Here is an 18,047-nt window from a genome sequence, read left to right as displayed (position 1 = left end):
CAGCTATATCTTTCTATAAAACCAGATGAAACTAATCCGTTAGTAAAACTTGAAGCCTGTCTAAAAGACATAAAGGCCTGGATGACCAAAAACTTCCTGCTTCTAAATATCAGATAAAACGGAAGTTATTGTACTTGGTCCTAAACACCTCAGAAACTCTTTCTGTAATCACTTAGTTACTCTAGATGACGTTATCTTGGCCTCCAGCAAAACTGTGAGGAACCTTGGAGTCATCTTTGATGAGGATTTGTCCTTTAGACACCACATAAAGCAAATCTCCAGAACTGCCTTCTTTCATCTACGTAATATTAATAAAATCAGGAAAATCCTTCCTCAGCGTGACGCAGAAAAACTCATTCATGCGTTTGTTACTTCTAGACTAGATTATTGTAATTCCTTGTTGTTAGGATGTCCAAATTACTCATTAAAAACCTTGCAGCTGATCCAAAATGCTGCAGCAAGAGTACTGACAGGATTTAACAAGAGAGATCATATTTCTCCAGTTTTATCTTCTCTTCATTGGCTTCCTGTGAAATCAAGAATAGAATTTAAAATTCTCTTGATGACTTACAAAGCTCTACATGACCAGGCTCCATCATATCTTAGAGATCTTATAGAACCATATAATCCCAGCAGAGCACTTCTCTCTCAGTACGCTGGTCTACTTGTGGTTCCTAGAGTTTCCAGAAGTAGAATGGGAGGCGGAGCTTCAGTTTTCAGGCTCCTCCCCTGTGGAACCAGCTCCCAGTTTGTGTTGGAGGGGCAGAAACCCTCTCTAGCTTTAAGATTAGACTCAAAACGTTCCTTCTTGATAAAGCCTATAGTTAGGGCTGGCTCAGGTAGACCTGAACCAACCCTTAGTTATGCTGTTATAGGCCGAGGCTGCTGGAGGACCTCGTTACATGATGAGCTTCTTTTCTTTCCTCCTACTCTTTAACTGACTCAAACCTCACCATCTTCTTCTCTCCCATAGTTTCTTCTTATTATCTGTTGTCTCCATTCAGTTCCTTCACTCGTGTAGTTTCTGTTCTTTCTTTTGCCGATGTCCCGTCATGGAGCTGCATGTCTCTGTCCTGCGCTTGTCGTCTCCACCAACAGTTCTTCTCTTCTATCTCTATGCTGTCCTTTTCTCTCTCTGCTCTCCTCTCACCCCAACCGGTCGAGGCAGATGTTCTCCACCTCTGATCCTGGTTCTGTTAACAGATGCTCCGCCCACCTCTGATCCTGGTTCTGTTAACAGATGTTCTCCACCTCTGATCCTGGTTCTGTTAACAGATGCTCCGCCCACCTCTGATCCTGGTTCTGTTAACAGATGTTCTCCACCTCTGATCCTGGTTCTGTTAACAGATGCTCCGCCCACCTCTGATCCTGGTTCTGTTAACAGAAGCTCCGCCCACCTCTGATCCTGGTTCTGTTAACAGATGCTCCGCCCACCTCTGATCCTGGTTCTGTTAACAGATGTTCTCCACCTCTGATCCTGGTTCTGTCGGAGGTTTCTTCCTGTTAAAGGGAGTTTTTCTTCCCTCTGTTGGAGGTTTTTCTCCCTTAAAGAGGAGTTTTTTCCTACTAGCTTATGTGGGAATTGTTGAATTGTTGAATTGTTGGTTTCTCTGTATAATATTGTAAAGTCTTGCTGTAAGGACTTTAATATGTTAAGTGCCATGAAATAACCTGTGTTGTGATTTGGCGCTTTATAAATAAAATTGAATTTAATTGAATTTAATTGACTAGATAGATAGATAGATAGATAGATAGATAGATAGATAGATAGATAGATAGATAGATAGATAGATAGATAGATAGATAGATAGATAGATAGATAGATAGATAGATAGATGCTCGTCTGCCTTGTGAAACCCCCACATCTCTGTCCCTCCCATCCGTCCTCTCCGTCCTCTCCGTCGTCTTCGTCCTCCCCTTCTCCCCTTTCAAATGCTTTTGGGAGTTTTTTTAATGCCATTTTTTCGTGACATGCGACACATGACGGCCGGGCGCTGTGTTTTCTGCGAAGCTCTCCCTGTGTTGACTGTGCAGAACAAACATGGTTCCACCGACCACAAGGCAGGGCCGGAGAAAATAACAAGCCAGTGTGCTGGGAAAACAGAAATCTAAACACGGCAGAGAGAGCTGCTGTGTGCTGGCAGAGGCCTTGAAGACAGGGAGGACCGGGGAGCTGCAGAGAGTACTGCTCCCACAACCTTTCTGCTCCCGGCTCCTCCCAGCTCCTGGAACCTTTGTTCTCTCTGGGACTTCATATTATAGAACCATTCTGCACTGAGCTGCTTCCTCTTTGTTTCTTTGTCCAAACACGTTGGTTGTCACGATAAAATGATCAGTGAAGGAACAAAATAAACACACTTTACATTCTCCTGCTCAACATAATATAGCTGATAGCGCTAACAGCGCTATTTTCACATTACTACCAACATATAAGGAATTCATCTGTTACATGAACTGATTTAGAGAGAAACTGAATGCACATGTGCACACCATGTGAACTACATGTGGGAAACACGGGTAACAAGTGGGCTTGAAATGGACCAGCTGTAAGAGCTAAATGTGTTTTCTCCAAGACCCATCTGTGTTCAATAACACGGGTCCCAGATGGTACTCGGGCCGACAGCAGAGGCCTCCACGGTTCTTCACGTGGGGAGAGTGAACGTTTTCTCCTCTCATCTCTGTAAAGTGGATGATCGGCTGCTGTGACAGATAAACTGAAGCTGTGTTTCTCTCAGTAAGTTCATTCAGAATAATAAACAATGACGGTTTCACCGGACCACATAACATAACCCACGTCTGTGCCTCTGTGGGTCACGGTATCGTTGCAACTCAGGGATTTTGCTAAACTGCATTAGTGATCTCCATCCGGGGACACCTGCTGTCCGAGCTGATCTTAAGGCTCATTCATATGTAGCAACACATGTTTATGGATATGGATGAACCATGAATGATAACTCTGCAGACTTTGCACACGTGTGTTATGTTTACATGGCACATCTAGGCACTTTTGCTCACGTGTTTTCTCACATTGTCAGATCTTGTTATTTATATCTTGTTAGTACTTATGGTGCGTTTATATGTGTTGTTGCTGGGAGGACTCAAGGAAAAAAAATGTTATTGTACCGTCCTCTGACAATAAAGTTTGAATTGAATTGAATCATCTGTGCATGTCGGTTTGTTTACGTGTGAAGTGCTGATGTTTGCTACGACCTCTTCAGCACCGATCAGCAGAGAGACGTCCAGCGACTCACGTACATGAGCGCACAGCCGGGGGGGTGGACGAACTCCTGCAGGGGGATCAGGTCCCTGATGGACATCTCTAACGCACTGAGCAAAACTCAGAGGCCCTTCCAGGTGTTTACTTTTGGTTTGAGAGACTCCTCAAGAGCCAGAGAGCCACAATAGCCACATATGCCAAGTTGGAAAAAACACTTTACCTTCAGTTCACACCTCGATGAGCTACAACACCTGTGTGAGTCTGAAAGGCCTTCATCTCATTTATGGACTGACTCACACCAACATGTGGACAAAGACAGATCAAATGAATCAAGTAATGCTACTTAATCTTCCAAATGGTGACTTCAACCATAAGCTGTCTCAGCTCTGGCCTTGTTCGGACTGCTGTGTAGATAACTGGCAGGGCAGAAAACAAATTAAAATCTTTTATTGTAATTTAGTCAGCTAGCAAAAGAGACGCATGCTGCTTTAATGAGGAAAACAACAGAAGGGAGCAAAGCAAATCTCCATAAATTGTGGTTTTCACATAAAAGCAGGACGCAGTCGTAACAACTTTATCCCACAAATATGTTCTGACCGGTCCAACTTTCTTTGGGTTTTTCTTCAGTGCCATAACTATAGCGCTCTGCTGCGATGGCATGTAAGCAGCACGGAGCCCTGATCACTGTTAGAAGCTGCACCTGTGCTCGTCCTGCTAGAACAAGAGTTGGAAGTGAGACGAACATTTCACAATGCGTGGAACTACGAAGCGACACTCACTTCAAGAAGCTGCCGGACACACGGAGTTTGTACTTTACAGGTTCTGCTCAACATGAGATTTTTTTCATTTCAATCAACAACACATCCCCTGAACATCTTTTCAACACCCTGCAGTCAGATCAGCTGCTCATCAGACTCACTTCTGTCATGTTCAGACTGAGAGCCCAAATCTGATTTCTGTCATATCAGATTGTATCCAGATAGATTTCCTAAAGTCTGAACAGCAAAAACAAAACACATGAAATGCGAGTTCCAACTGAGGAAGTGTCCAAATGCCGAAATACAACCCACATCTAACGGGAGTCAGTTTATTTTCTGTTTCAGTCTGTGTTTCTTTTAACCATAATCACAATCACTTTCTCACTATAAGTCATGTTTGTATAGAAATCTAACCCAGCCGTAACCACGAACATATCAGATCAGGAACAGCCGACTACCTTAATGTGCGAGTCGTTTTCCAGTCAGTAGGACATCAGATCAGAAAACTTATAGTGCTTGTTTTTAAGGTCAGCTAGAAACACCTGTAACAACTAGCTGGAGCAGAAAAGTCAAAATGCAGAAACAGACTTACAGTCGCAAATACATGAATCATGTGACTTCAACAACCAGGAAAGCTTCTGCTCCACTGAGGACATTAAATATATTGGATATGTGTACAGAGACAGTAACCTCCCTCATAGAAATGCATGACACAAACATATACAGTGGGTACGGAAAGTATTCAGACCCCTTTAAATTTTTCACTCTTTGTTTCATTGCAGCCATTTGCTAAAATCAAAAAAGTTCATTTTATTTCTCATTAATGTACACTCAGCACCCCATCTTGACAGAAAAAAACAGAAATGTAGAAATTTGTGCAAATTTATTAAAAAAGAAAAACTGAAATATCACATGGTCATAAGTATTCAGACCCTTTGCTGTGACACTCATATTTAACTCACATGCTGTCCATTTCTTCTGATCCTCCTTGAGATGGTTCTACTCCTTCATTGGAGTCCAGCTGTGTTTAATTAAACTGATTGGACTTGATTAGGAAAGGCACACACCTGTCTATATAAGACCTTACAGCTCACAGTGCATGTCAGAGCAAATGAGAATCATGAGGTCGAAGGAACTGTCCAAGGAGCTCAGAGACAGAATTGTGGCAAGGCACAGATCTGGCCAAGGTTATAAAATAATTTCTGTAGCACTCAAGGTTCCTAAGAGCACAGTGGCCTCCATAATCCTTAAATGGAAGAAGTTTGGGACGACCAGAACTCTTCCTAGACCTGGCCGTCCAGCCAAACTGAGCAATCGTGGGAGAAGAGCCTTGGTGAGAGAGGTAAAGAAGAACCCAAAGATCACTGTGGCTGAGCTCCAGAGATGCAGTAGGGAGATGGGAGAAAGTTCCACAAAGTCAACTATCACTGCAGCCCTCCACCAGTCGGGGCTTTATGGCAGAGTGGCCCGACGGAAGCCTCTCCTCAGTGCAAGACATATGAAAGCCCGCATAGAGTTTGCCAAAAAACACATGAAGGACTCCCAGACTATGAGAAATAAGATTCTCTGGTCTGATGAGACCAAGATTGAACTTTTTGGCGTTAATTCTAAGCGGTATGTGTGGAGAAAACCAGGCACTGCTCATCACCTGCCCAATACAATCCCAACAGTGAAACATGGTGGTGGCAGCATCATGCTATGGGGGTGTTTTTCAGCTGCAGGGACAGGACGACTGGTTGCAATTGAAGGAAAGATGAATGCGGCCAAGTACAGAGATATCCTGGAAGAAAACCTCTTCCAGAGTGCTCTGGACCTCAGACTGGGCCGAAGGTTCACCTTCCAACAAGACAATGACCCTAAGCACACAGCTAAAATAACAAAGGAGTGGCTTCGGAACAACTCTGTGACCATTCTTGACTGGCCCAGCCAGAGCCCTGACCTAAACCCAATTGAGCATCTCTGGAGAGACCTGAAAATGGCTGTCCACCAACGTTCACCATCCAACCTGGCGGAACTGGAGAGGATCTGCAAGGAAGAATGGCAGAGGATCCCCAAATCCAGGTGTGAAAAGCTTGTTGTATCATTCCCAAGAAGACTCATGGCTGTACTCGCTCAAAAGGGTGCTTCTACTCAATACTGAGCAAAGGGTCTGAATACTTATGACCATGTGATATTTCAGTTTTTCTTTTTTAATACATTTGCACAAATTTCTACATTTCTGTTTTTTTCTGTCAAGATGGGGTGCTGAGTGTACATTAATGAGAAATAAAATGAACTTTTTTGATTTTAGCAAATGGCTGCAATGAAACAAAGAGTGAAAAATTTAAAGGGATCTGAATACTTTCCGTACCCACTGTATGTCATGTCCCCATCACATCCTCTAACATTCATATGATATGTGCAGAATTGTTGGATGTTGAATAAGCAGGAGAAATGCAAATATAAAAGGTCAAAATGAACACAAACAGGAAGGAGGAACCTTAAGAAAGGAAAAACAGAGGAGACTTTATAACACAGGAACTGTGAATAACACAACATGCCAACAAAGAACCTCTCAAATGCTCTTCCATGTTAAAGCGCGTCAGTCATTACAGCCATGCGTGTGCACAGGTGGCCACCGGACCTGAAATCCTCCCAAACCTCACTCTACATTTGGCAAACCAGAAGTGCAGCACGGCAACCACATCAGCCTCCGCTGGCCTCAGCATCACACAGCATTCCTGGTGTGCAGATGTTGCTGTTCAGTCTGGAGCAGTTCACTGCTGCCATGTTCACATCCACTACATTTCTAACTGATGCATGAGAACATTATTAATATGAGATGTCGGGTCCCAAATGACTTCACTACTCAGTTTGTTTAATTACATTAAATAGTATCATTTAAAGATGTTATTGAGTCTTGTTGCCTGTAATCTGCATACAGTACTGTGCTTGCGTGGGTTCTCTCCGGGTTCTCCGGCTTCCTCCCATCATCCAAAAACATGCACCTCAGGTCAGGTTACCTGGCGCCGCCCTAGTGGCAGCCTGCTGCAGCAGCTCCCCCCTGAGAGCCCCCCTGTTGTAGTGAAGACATTTCCCCTCGGGGATTAATAAAGTGAAATAATTTTTAAAAAAGGAAAAAAAATACAGTATGTTTCACATAACTACTGACTGTTGTCCAAAGCATGTTGTTTAAATTGAGATTTTATAAGCGGTTTTAAAACTCTTCAGTCATTTCTTTGTATTCGGTGCACTTAGTTTCATATTAAATGAATTTACATGGACTTTAAATTAACAAGTGAGTAATCCATCACAGGATTTTTGGTCAGTAGAAATCATAGCTTGTGTGGGCTTCAGTTAATTATCGTGCACTGCCAATAAAACTGAGAAAAATAAATACAAATCCACATGAGGTTTTCTGTGATGCTGATTTTTATATTGTAGTGAGATGAAATGACCTAAATTCCTGTCTGGTAGATGAATAAAAATAATTTCAACTCACAAAAACAAAATGGGACTAAGTGGTAACGAGAAAAAAAAAACATGAAGTACATGAAGAATGTGACCTATAAATAGATAAAGATGCTCAAATGAACAACTGAATGCAGTATTTGTCTTTTATTTTATTACCGAACTGCACTGTCTTCTTCTGCAGAAAGAAACACTCTAAATATTCACATAACAGCACTGGATGCAAATGTGCTCTAATGTGCATTTACTTTTGCCAATCATCTGGTAATTATGTTAAAATAAATGCTGCATTTAAATGGACTCCAGTCATGGTGTGTTAATGGAACCAGGACGGTGACTCTGAGGAGAAAATCTATAGATTGTGATTGCTAAACACACAAGAAGGATTTTTAAATTATAGATATAAAAGGATATTACATAATAACATTACAAGTTGATGGTCTAACAAAGAACAATAATGTTAAATCACGTTATAATTTTGAATGAAAACATTTTCTTTTCGTTTTAATTCATTTTCAGTGCCAATGTTTCCTCTTTCAGTTCAGGTTTTGTTTTCAGTGCTGAAACTTAACGCCCTGCTGCCGGCTCCATATTGTATTTCTTCTTTCATATAAAGTCGCAAAAACATTTGTGACCTCAGCACTCTGTATTCTAAATGTTTTCTGTGCAAATATTACAAGAAAATCAAATGTATTTTGTGTCATCCAGCACCCAGGTATTTTTTAGGTCTCCCAGATGTCTCCTGTCTGTCAACCAACATTTGAAGCCAACGTATCTGCCGACTTGCTCGACCTGCCACAGCGAGCACAGGTGAAGTTCTGCAGACACAGTAGACATCTGTAGGATCTCCAAAACAGCTGGAAACAGCTCCTTTCTGCTGGAGAACAGATTTCTCCATCGAGTCACACTACAATATGTTTTATTGCTTCTGAATTCAACTTCTCTTTTAAACCTACAACGGCAAGATGACCAAAGTACTTTAGCTGTCACCTCTTGATGAAAGATAATTGGTAACTTCTGCTGAAGACTGTACTTTCCTGACATTCAGCAGTGAAGTGATCTTTATGTGATGAAACTACACCCACTGAAAACCGTCCCACACACCTTCTGCACTGCTTCCAATTCGTTCTGTAGTTGTATGTACAGTAATTAGAAGTTATTTCAGGCGACGGACTAAACTAACAACACAAGTTTGAAATGCCAAGAGACACAGACAGAGACTGGTGCCTTCACTAAAGCAGAGGACCTCGCTGACCCATAATCACAGAGCTGGATGTATGCAGTTCTACTGTATATTTAGCTTGTCTTCTCATTGTCCTAACGGCCGGTCACTTGTGGCCAGAACAAACGCCGGCCATGGAAACACTGTGTTTGGAAAAGACGACTAAAAACAGTGATGCTACATGCATAGAAACCATATGGACACCACAGATGAAGTGCTGAATGAAACAGCAACCAGCATGAGCAGATATCACTTTAATTCCCTGACAGGAAAAAGACCTGAAGAACAGACAGCAATCTGACTTCCCCTGCATGAAACCTACCACCTAACAGCACACACAGTAAGGCAGTGATGACAGGGTCTTACCTTTCTCCTGCTGCTGCTGGAGGCCAGTGATGAATGTCAGAGTGGCTGTGGAAGGTGCAGAGAGGAGTCCTGACAGCCCTCCTCCTGGTTGGCAGAGGGAGCGCTGGGAGTGTCAGGGCAGCCTTCATAAACCGTGGCCAGCCTCACCACCGACTGGGACACAACGGAGACCAATGGGAAGGCAATGGGGATACACACACACACACACACACACACACACACACACACACACACACGTGGACTGACCACAGTGTGAAAATACATTTGTGTTTAAACTTCTGCCATCTGCCATCGTTTAATATCAAACATGCAGTGAAAACACAGTTCAGAAGGTTTCTGAAGGTTTTCAGTAATTTAATGTATGTTAACGTGACCTGTGTTTTTACTGCAGCTGTGCAGGAGTTTAATTAAATGACAGGTTACAGAAGCTTCATAGCTAAAGATGAAAAAGCAATAAAGTGTGTTCAATTTGACTGAACACAAAGAATTTGCTTAATTATTATCCAGACTACAAGTTTCTGTGCGTATGATTGAACTTCCGTTTGTCGGTTCTCGTGTGTTCTCAGTAGTAGAACTTTTTTAGTTGACTTCATGTGTTACTGGAGGTGAAGTGAGAGGAAAAAACACGTGTGCAACCAATTCATAAACTCTGCATGCAGGTTGTCAAACTGTCAGCTGATTCTACTTTTATTGTGAAATTTAATATTTTCACAATAAAAGTAGTTAATTGCTTAACGTATTTAATCATTACTGTTTTATTGGGAATTTCCCCCCCAAAAAATATGAAAGAAATGCTGAAACACAAAATGAAAATAAAGGACAAATCCAAATGTGGTATTTCATTTAGTTTTGGACAGAATTTTACTGAAAACCACCTCAAAGCCTGCAGACTCAGCTTAAGTTTACCCAAAGTGCTTTAAGGTGCTTAAAACAAACTTAGAGCTATTTGTTGTCTTTTGTAACGCCTCAATATCTTGGATTTGTGACACCGTTTTGTTTCTTCGCGGTCAGACATGGATCTTGTATTTTTCATGCCATTTTGCTGTCTGAATGAGTCCAGCTTACTTTAGTCTCGGTAGCTTTGTTAGAGGCACTGTATGGTTATATTTCCTCCAACAATCAGATTCATTAAACCCCAATGAGGCTGTTCACACTTGGTATCAACATGAGTTCTGGGTGACGCAATAGCAAGCGGACAGCTCTAAGTATGTGGACTCATGAGTTGAATGAAACTAGCTCTCTCTTTTCTCCTGTGGTCATGTATTCAGTCTGTGCAGTAGCTCCTCTAAGCCACTGTGTGTGATGCACTGTTGCTTTTGATCTTTTTATGGGGTTCATTGAAAATGAAAGAACACAACTTCTGTCGGTTTGAGCTGTAAAAGTTGCTGCTCTGTCAACAGCTTCTGTGAGTAACTAAAAAAAAACATCCTGGTGTGTGTCAGATCAACAACTATCGAACCATACTGACTTGTTGCGATGACAGTTGGGGCCCACCTTAAAGACAGCAGCTGAGATTAAAAGTGTTTTGTCTACTAGCTGGTAAGTGACTGAAGTCAGTCAAACAAACATGGCTGCCCTGGGAGGCTGCTAGTGCATGTAACCATGTGAATCTGAAGCAGTGTGTTTCTGGACAAGAGCAAAGAATGCAGACGACTTCTGGGATCACAGTATTAAAAGAAACGTTGGTGATCGCTTGCATTTGCTGCTCTTACCTCGGTGAAAGTCTGCAGTGTTGCTGCCCCCTGTTGGAGCCGCGAGGTGAAGTCGTCCTCACAGACTCTTGATCAGGGTTGCTGTTCCCTCCATGCAATAACAGCTGTCCTGTTGCCAGGCCTGTCTGAGCTTGGACTATATATAAATACAAGAGAAATCACAGCACTGAAAAATGTTCAAATATGTGCCTTCACTTCCTTTCCAACCAGACCACACGAGGTTGGACAACACAGATGACCATGACAAGCTCCAAGTCTCAGTTTATGACAGGAGAGCCAGAGGTCTCAGTTCAATTTAGACTGGATTCACTTTTCATGTGAATGTACAAGTACATTTATTCTGTTTCCCTGTGTCCGACCTCCTGACCTCATTCTGGTGAGGAGCACAAAATCAGAAAAAAAAAATAAATAAAGAAGTACTTATTGTGACTAATCAGATTCTGTCTGAACAAACACTTGTGCAGCAAGTTTTACATCTTCAAACACAGAGGAAGTAAAGCTGTAACACAGCTACATATTCAACCTGGTTTCCTTTTATTTGTAATTGGTAGATTTTCCTCTAGAGGGCAGTGTTGCCTAAATAAAAGTCAATAATACGTTCCACGTTGAAAGAGCAGGTTGACGTCAATAGGCCACAGAAACAACTGTGGGAGATAAAGACCTTTTAGTACATAGAAGACAGAATTAAAAATAAACAGAAATTTACAAATGAACACATGAAGTCAAACAAAATCCTCATATTTGTTACTTTGTGGAAATTCCTTTGCAGTTGATGACTGCCTGAAGTCTTGGACCAACAGACGTCAGCAGACACTTGGCATCTCCCCTAGAGTTGCTCTCCCAGACCTTCAGCTTCAGCGTCCATCAGACGTAGAACCATTATGTCGCTGTGCCCGTTTCATTGGCAGTCAGATCGAGTCCAGTTGGACAAACCTTAGATTGACCACAACAACCTTCACACGCATATTGAGCTGTTTTCAATTTTTCTTCACATTTTGTCATTGTGACAGAGGTGGATTTCTTTTAGGATGATTTCTGTTCCTGAGTCTCCCCGTGGTTTGTGAGGTTCTGGTCATGAAGTCTGCTCCTCATGGTTGACACAGAAACATGTGTATCACCATACTTGAGAAAAGTCTTTATTTGGAGTGGCGTTATGAAGAGAAAAACATTTTTTTATTTTACTTTAATCAGAGAATTTCTCAAGTTGACTTTTATTTTGTTACAGTAGCATATTTTAATTAAGTGCATTTTCTTAATAGAAAGGCGTCACAAAAACAGGGACTGATATACAGTGAACCCTCGCTATAACGCGGTTCACCTTTCACGGTCTCGCTGCTTCACGGATTTGCATCGTGCATTGTGTTCTGCATTCTGATTGGCTAAACAGTCTCTCCGCTTCTTCTCTACCTGTTTGTCAATAACGTTGCGGTTTAATATGTACACGTACGTAAAACAGCTTGCCAAATTTAAGTTTGCAAATTCTCTTGCAATTTCAAGTTTCTCTAAAACCCATAATGTCGACAAAACGTTCTGCACCGACAAAGGCACTTGCGGCAGTGAAACACACGTGAGTCACTATTTGTCCGACTGTACTTTGTATTTTTTTTCATAATCATTTTTCATTTTCTCCCGTTCTAATCCAATGACTCGGGTCGCAGCGGGGCGGTGCTGATCTCAGCAATTTGAAGCCTTCAGTTCGTATTGATGATTAAAATTATTATTTTACAGTACAGTAGTTATTTGTAAAAAAAAACATTTATACAGTACTTTTATTTGTTAAACAAATGCTTGGGCCTGTAAAAAGGTTTTGTTCTTTGGTTTCAATGTATTATGGAGTATTTCATTGTATAATAATTGTAAAAAAAATAAAGGTTACTACTTCACGGATTTCGCCTATCACGGTTTCTATTTGGAACGTAACCCCCGCGAAAAACGAGGGTTCACTGTACAAGCAAAGACAAAATATCAAGAGTAAGCAGGCCAGAGTCATTAAACATATTTTAGTTTTTTTAAACTGGAACTCAATGCAGCGCATTCAGAGATATTGTCCTTTATATTTCACCATTGTTAAAGTTCTTGGCAAATCCGGCCACCTACATTTCCCAGAATGCAACTCAACCCCCGATAGTTGAGTGGCAGATTGTGGTGCGTTGTGTCAGCGTGGAGCCACTGACCTGCAGCAGAGAAGATGAGCAGCTCCAGAGGTCCGTAAAGGGTCCAGTGCCAAGAGTCGACCTCAGTGAGGGACGATGTCACAAACATCTGCAAAGGCCGGGGTCACTATACATCCGGGGGCAGTCAGCGGGGCCCGAGAGGGGAAATACGCTGGAAACGCAGAGAGGAAACAGTAACGAATGATGTCATTTATCACCACAAAGGCAGGAAATATCTGAGTCTCTATAGAAGGTGCAGTGTGGTGACTTCTGCTGTAGAGGAAACAGGGGAGAGTCTTCCTCTTCCAAACAGACCTGACAACAGATAGTTACACTGATCTTAGGTACGATACACAATTCACACTTCCCAAACATACTGGACTTCGGACTCAAACACACGAGTGCAGTAGGGATTATAGGGTAGGGCTTATCTCCAGGGGGAGGTGGAGGATGGAGAAGGTGGCTGAGTGGAGGAGTCTCAGTGGGTCTGCAGAGACTGTCACTGTAGAAGGACACATCGATGATACTCATTCAGATGCAGAGGAACACAGAGACGACGTGGACGTGACCCAGTGTCTGACAGCGGAGCTGATCTCAGAGCAGTTCACGCTGCAGCACTGAGACTCATCTCCACCTTCTTCTGATCCCTGTCAGTCACTGCTGGATGAAGCTGTCCTCTCCACCTCCCGGTAACCAGTCCCAGTCTCTCTCCACTCATCGCCTCTCTGGATCATCAGGTCAGCTCATCCTCTGTCAGCACACACATCACCCCGTTCACTCTCACCGTCACAAACATCATCACTTCCATCTGCAGAGAGAAGAAAGAACAGAGGTGATGAATGTTTTCAGAGACATCCTCCATCAGCTGTCAGTCAGTGATGCTGCACGTCCAGTATGAAGAGCAGCTGTGTAGTGGAGCTCCTTCCTTTCAGCTCTCATGTTAGCGTGTTACAGTGAACACGCTGAGCTCCAAGCTCTCACACCTGCGCTCACGTTCAGCATCAAGTCTGTTTACTCTGCACAATTCACTCAAGTCCACAGAGATAAACTGCTCAGGGTCGTGGCTGGCTTAGTTTAAACAACACCACCGGAAGCATCATGGAGTGCCTCCAAACCTCCACTGACCTCAGTCTCCAGTCCAGTGTGGACTCTTCACTCCATCACAGAGCTGTTGCACAAGACTGTAATCAGAGAGATGTCAGATCACACCGGCAGTCTTCATAATGCTCCTTGTTTTCATGTGAGGGGGACGGGGACGGGGACAGGGACGAAGGGGAGGGGGATGGGGGGGTTTCTGACTTTCAGATGTTGTTCATGAACTGGCCACATCACTGTCTGCACATGATCAGCTGATTGTACACTGACCTCAGAGTCTCCAGTCCACAACGTGGATCCTCCAGAAAACCACAGAGCTGCTTCACTCCCGAGTCCTGCAGCTGGTTGTAACTCAGGTCCAGTGACCTCACTTCCCTTATTTATCAAGTCCGGTAATTAAGAAAATAAACATAAAAGCACAAGTCCATTTGCCGTGCAGATGCCACTGGCCACTGACAATATAAAATATACAGTCTGACGTGATAGCAAACATAAATGAACAAATGACATGTCCCCCATCACAGTGACTGTACAAATGGAGAACTTAGGTGACCATTACACATGTAGACTGCAGCCAGAAACTCCTGAACTCAGATGAACAAAGCAGTAGACTGTTTTCTGGAAGATCACACGCTCTCTCTGGAAGATCTCTGTACAAACTCCTGAGTACACCGAGGCCTCTGTGACGTCCAGACCGCACCGCTGCAGGTCTTCTTGGTAGAACATGATGTTTCCTTCCTCCAGTTGTTCAAACGCCAGCCTCCCCAGCTTCAGAAGAACTTCTCCGTCAGCCTCCGTCAGCTCCCGTGGACTCATCTCGTGTCCGCCGTACTTCTTCTTCTTCCTCTTGGTCTGAACCAGCAGGAAGTGTGAGTACATGTCAGTCAGGGTCTTGGGCAGCTCTCCTCTCTGCTCGGTGGTCAACATGTGGTCCAGAACCGTAGCGCTGATCCAGCAGAAGACAGGGATTCCACACATGATGTGGAGGCTCCTGGAGGTCTTGATGTGGGAGATGATTCTGCTGGACTGCTCTTCATCACTGAACCTCCTCCTGAAGTACTCCTCCTTCTGGGCGTCAGTGAAGCCTCGTACTTCTGTCAGTCTGTCCACACGCTCAGGAGGGATCTGATTGGCCGCTGCAGGTCGGGAAGTTATCCAGACGAGAGCCGAGGGAAGCAGATTCCCCTCGATGAGGTTGGTCAGCAGCACGTCGACGGAGGACTCGTGAGTGACATCAGACACAAGCTTCCTGCTGCTGAAGTCCAGAGAGAGTCTGCTTTCATCCGGGCCGTCCAAGATGAACAGAAGCTTCCAGACAGCGAGCTGCTCTGCTGAGACCTTCTGGAACGTCGGATGGAAAACACAGAGCAGCGTTTTTGTAATTCGTTGATGGACCAACGTGTTAATTCAGATTTGGTGTGTCGCTGCTATTTGTTACCACCCGCTGTATTAAACCACACTTATTAAGCAGGGGTGTCATCAAATCAAGATCACTACTTCAAATTGTTTCATGATGGTTACATGGTTAAGAGACGTGTTGAAAACATAAGCATGGATCCTGTAGATCTATTTCTGTTCACAATGGTTTATGTGTTTATTTTGTAAAATAAAATGTTGCTCAAAACTCTCATCAGGTTCCTAATGAGTTCAGTAACTCGTTTATAGCATCTTTAATATGACATTAACTGTAATATAAATGGTTTGGACAGACTTTGGGAAATGTTTTCAAAATATAACATCCTGTACATCAGTGATTATTACTCATTGTTGATTACAGCAGTTCTGTGATAGTTGTCTGCCAGTGATGCAGTGTTGTTTGTCCAGGAGAGATCCTCGCTGGTGTCCACACCCAGAAAGGTGGTGCTGCTCGGCCGCTCCACAGCAGAACCGTTGCTGGTCAGAGGAGGGTGTTGGGTGGGTTCTCCTGACGTCCATAACAATCTCCTTTGTTTTTGTCCCATTGAGGGAGAGATTGTTATCCCTGCACGACGCAGCCAGTCGGTTCACCTCGTTCCACCTCGTTCCTGTAGTTTGCCCACCACACTCGTGTCATCCGCCAACCTTATGATGTGATTGGTGTTGTAGAGTTGGTGCACAGTCAGGGGAAGCACACATCCTCGGGGAGCCCCCGTGCTCAATGTGATGGTTCCTGATGTATTGTAGTCTGTGATGGTTTTGATGTCCTGCCACAAGCTCCCTGTGTCTCTGCTGTCTCTAAAATGGCAGCTCATCTTTTTTGTGTATTGATGTTTGGCTTTCCTGATCCCACGGGACAGGTTGCAGACCGGCTGCATCCCCGGCTCTGAAGGCGGCGTGCCGGACCCTCAGCAGCCTGTGGACCTCCCCGTCAGCCTTGGTTTCTGGTTAGCCCAGGTGGTGATGCTTTTCATGTGGGTCATGTCATCAATGCATTTGGTGCTGTGGGCAGTAACAGTCTCTGTGTATTCCTGGATGTTTGAGTGGTTGTTGTAGGTGGCCGCCTGCGTAAATATGTCCCAGTCTGTGGTATCAAAGCAGTCTTGAAGTGCAGCGAGATTGGTTGGGATAGCTGCCAGCCCGGATACCTCTACGCTTACCCCTCTTCTGCTTCCTTTCCCAACGCATACGGCGCCTCCTCTTCGGGTTCCCAAGATGTAATATGTCTTATTTCTTTCCAGCAGAAACTGCTGACTGTACTGTTACCTTAAACAAACACGACAATCTTTTACGTGCACACGACGAAGCTACACAGTTAAACACCGTAATATCAGGACAAAGAGGGGCCGGTGCACTTGAACTCGCCGCCATCAAGTCCTGGTGAAAGTAAACAGATCTCAAATTAGCAACGCACAAGTCGACCTATTTGTAGTTAGACTAGTACACCCTGTATATATCTCTGAAAAAACGACTTTACAAACTGACGTTACAGATTATATAATGTGTCCTGATAACATTCTGCTCATTGCCAATTGCCTTAAAGTTAACCTGCACACTCATAACTCCAGTACATTTTTTCATTTATTAATGATCAACATTTTGACAAATGTTCAGGTGTTAAAATGAAGGCGTTGTATGAATCCAACCAGTCTTCCTTTTATTATGGTCATCAAGTTTACAAACTCAACACACACAAAGACTTTTCATTCACTGATATTCCAGACATAATGATACTGGATTTATAATAAGAGGTTTTTCCAATAACAGACTTTAAGAAATTTAAGGTTGTATCTGCATTTTCAGAAGAAATGAGTTGCTATTAATATACTTTACCAAAATAAACCTTTAAAATCAGACAAGTACCATCAAAATCTGTCCAATTATACAACAATGAAAAGTTTCAATGACACGTCATGTTCATGAGCCAACATCTGAATGTGATAATATTATAATGTGATAAGTTCATAATATTACATTATTATATCAAATATGATAATGCATTCATAATTCAGTAAAGTTTTGAATGCAGTACGTGAACTTGTAGTGGAGTATTTCCAGTGTGGTTTTAGTACTGTTACTAAAGTGGAGGACCTGAATACTTCTTCCACCACTGCAGAAATAGAAACACTTTTGTTTTGAAGTTGAGTCGAAGTAAAAAAAAAAGTTATTCTGTTCACACCAAAGGTCCATTTCTCTTAAACTGGGTTCACAGATGAGTTAAATCCATGTTAGCGACTTCTTCACCTTCGCCACCTCTGTCAGGTGTCTGTCACACAGGAGACGCTGATCAAACAGCAGGATTACTGCACAGGTGTGTCTTGGACTGGTCACAACAAAATGTTAGTATGTTGTCATCAAATGACCGAATGACTGGATCGCTACTTGGAAAGTGAAGAAAGACTTTGTGATGGATTTACATCAGTCCTTTGACTTCCCTCCCGTCCCTACAGCGTCTCCCACCAGGCCACTGCAGCAGCCCGCCATCAGCTGGACGTCGCCTTCATTCACCACAAAGTGACGTGGAGGAGGAACGACTGTGTGCTTGCTGAGAAGATTTGATCTGTGGTTGGTCTCAGTTGTGTGTCTGCCATGGTCAGTAAGGAGTATTTAGTGTTTTCATCTTGTTTTTAACAAAAATTAAATGTGATTGCAGCTTGA

Source organism: Embiotoca jacksoni, unplaced genomic scaffold (genome assembly GCF_022577435.1).
Source record: "Embiotoca jacksoni isolate LCO1_2020_lvr unplaced genomic scaffold, fEmbJac1.0.p SCAF_17, whole genome shotgun sequence".
NCBI lineage: Eukaryota > Metazoa > Chordata > Actinopteri > Embiotocidae > Embiotoca > Embiotoca jacksoni.
Note: the sequence above shows the minus strand (reverse complement) of the source record.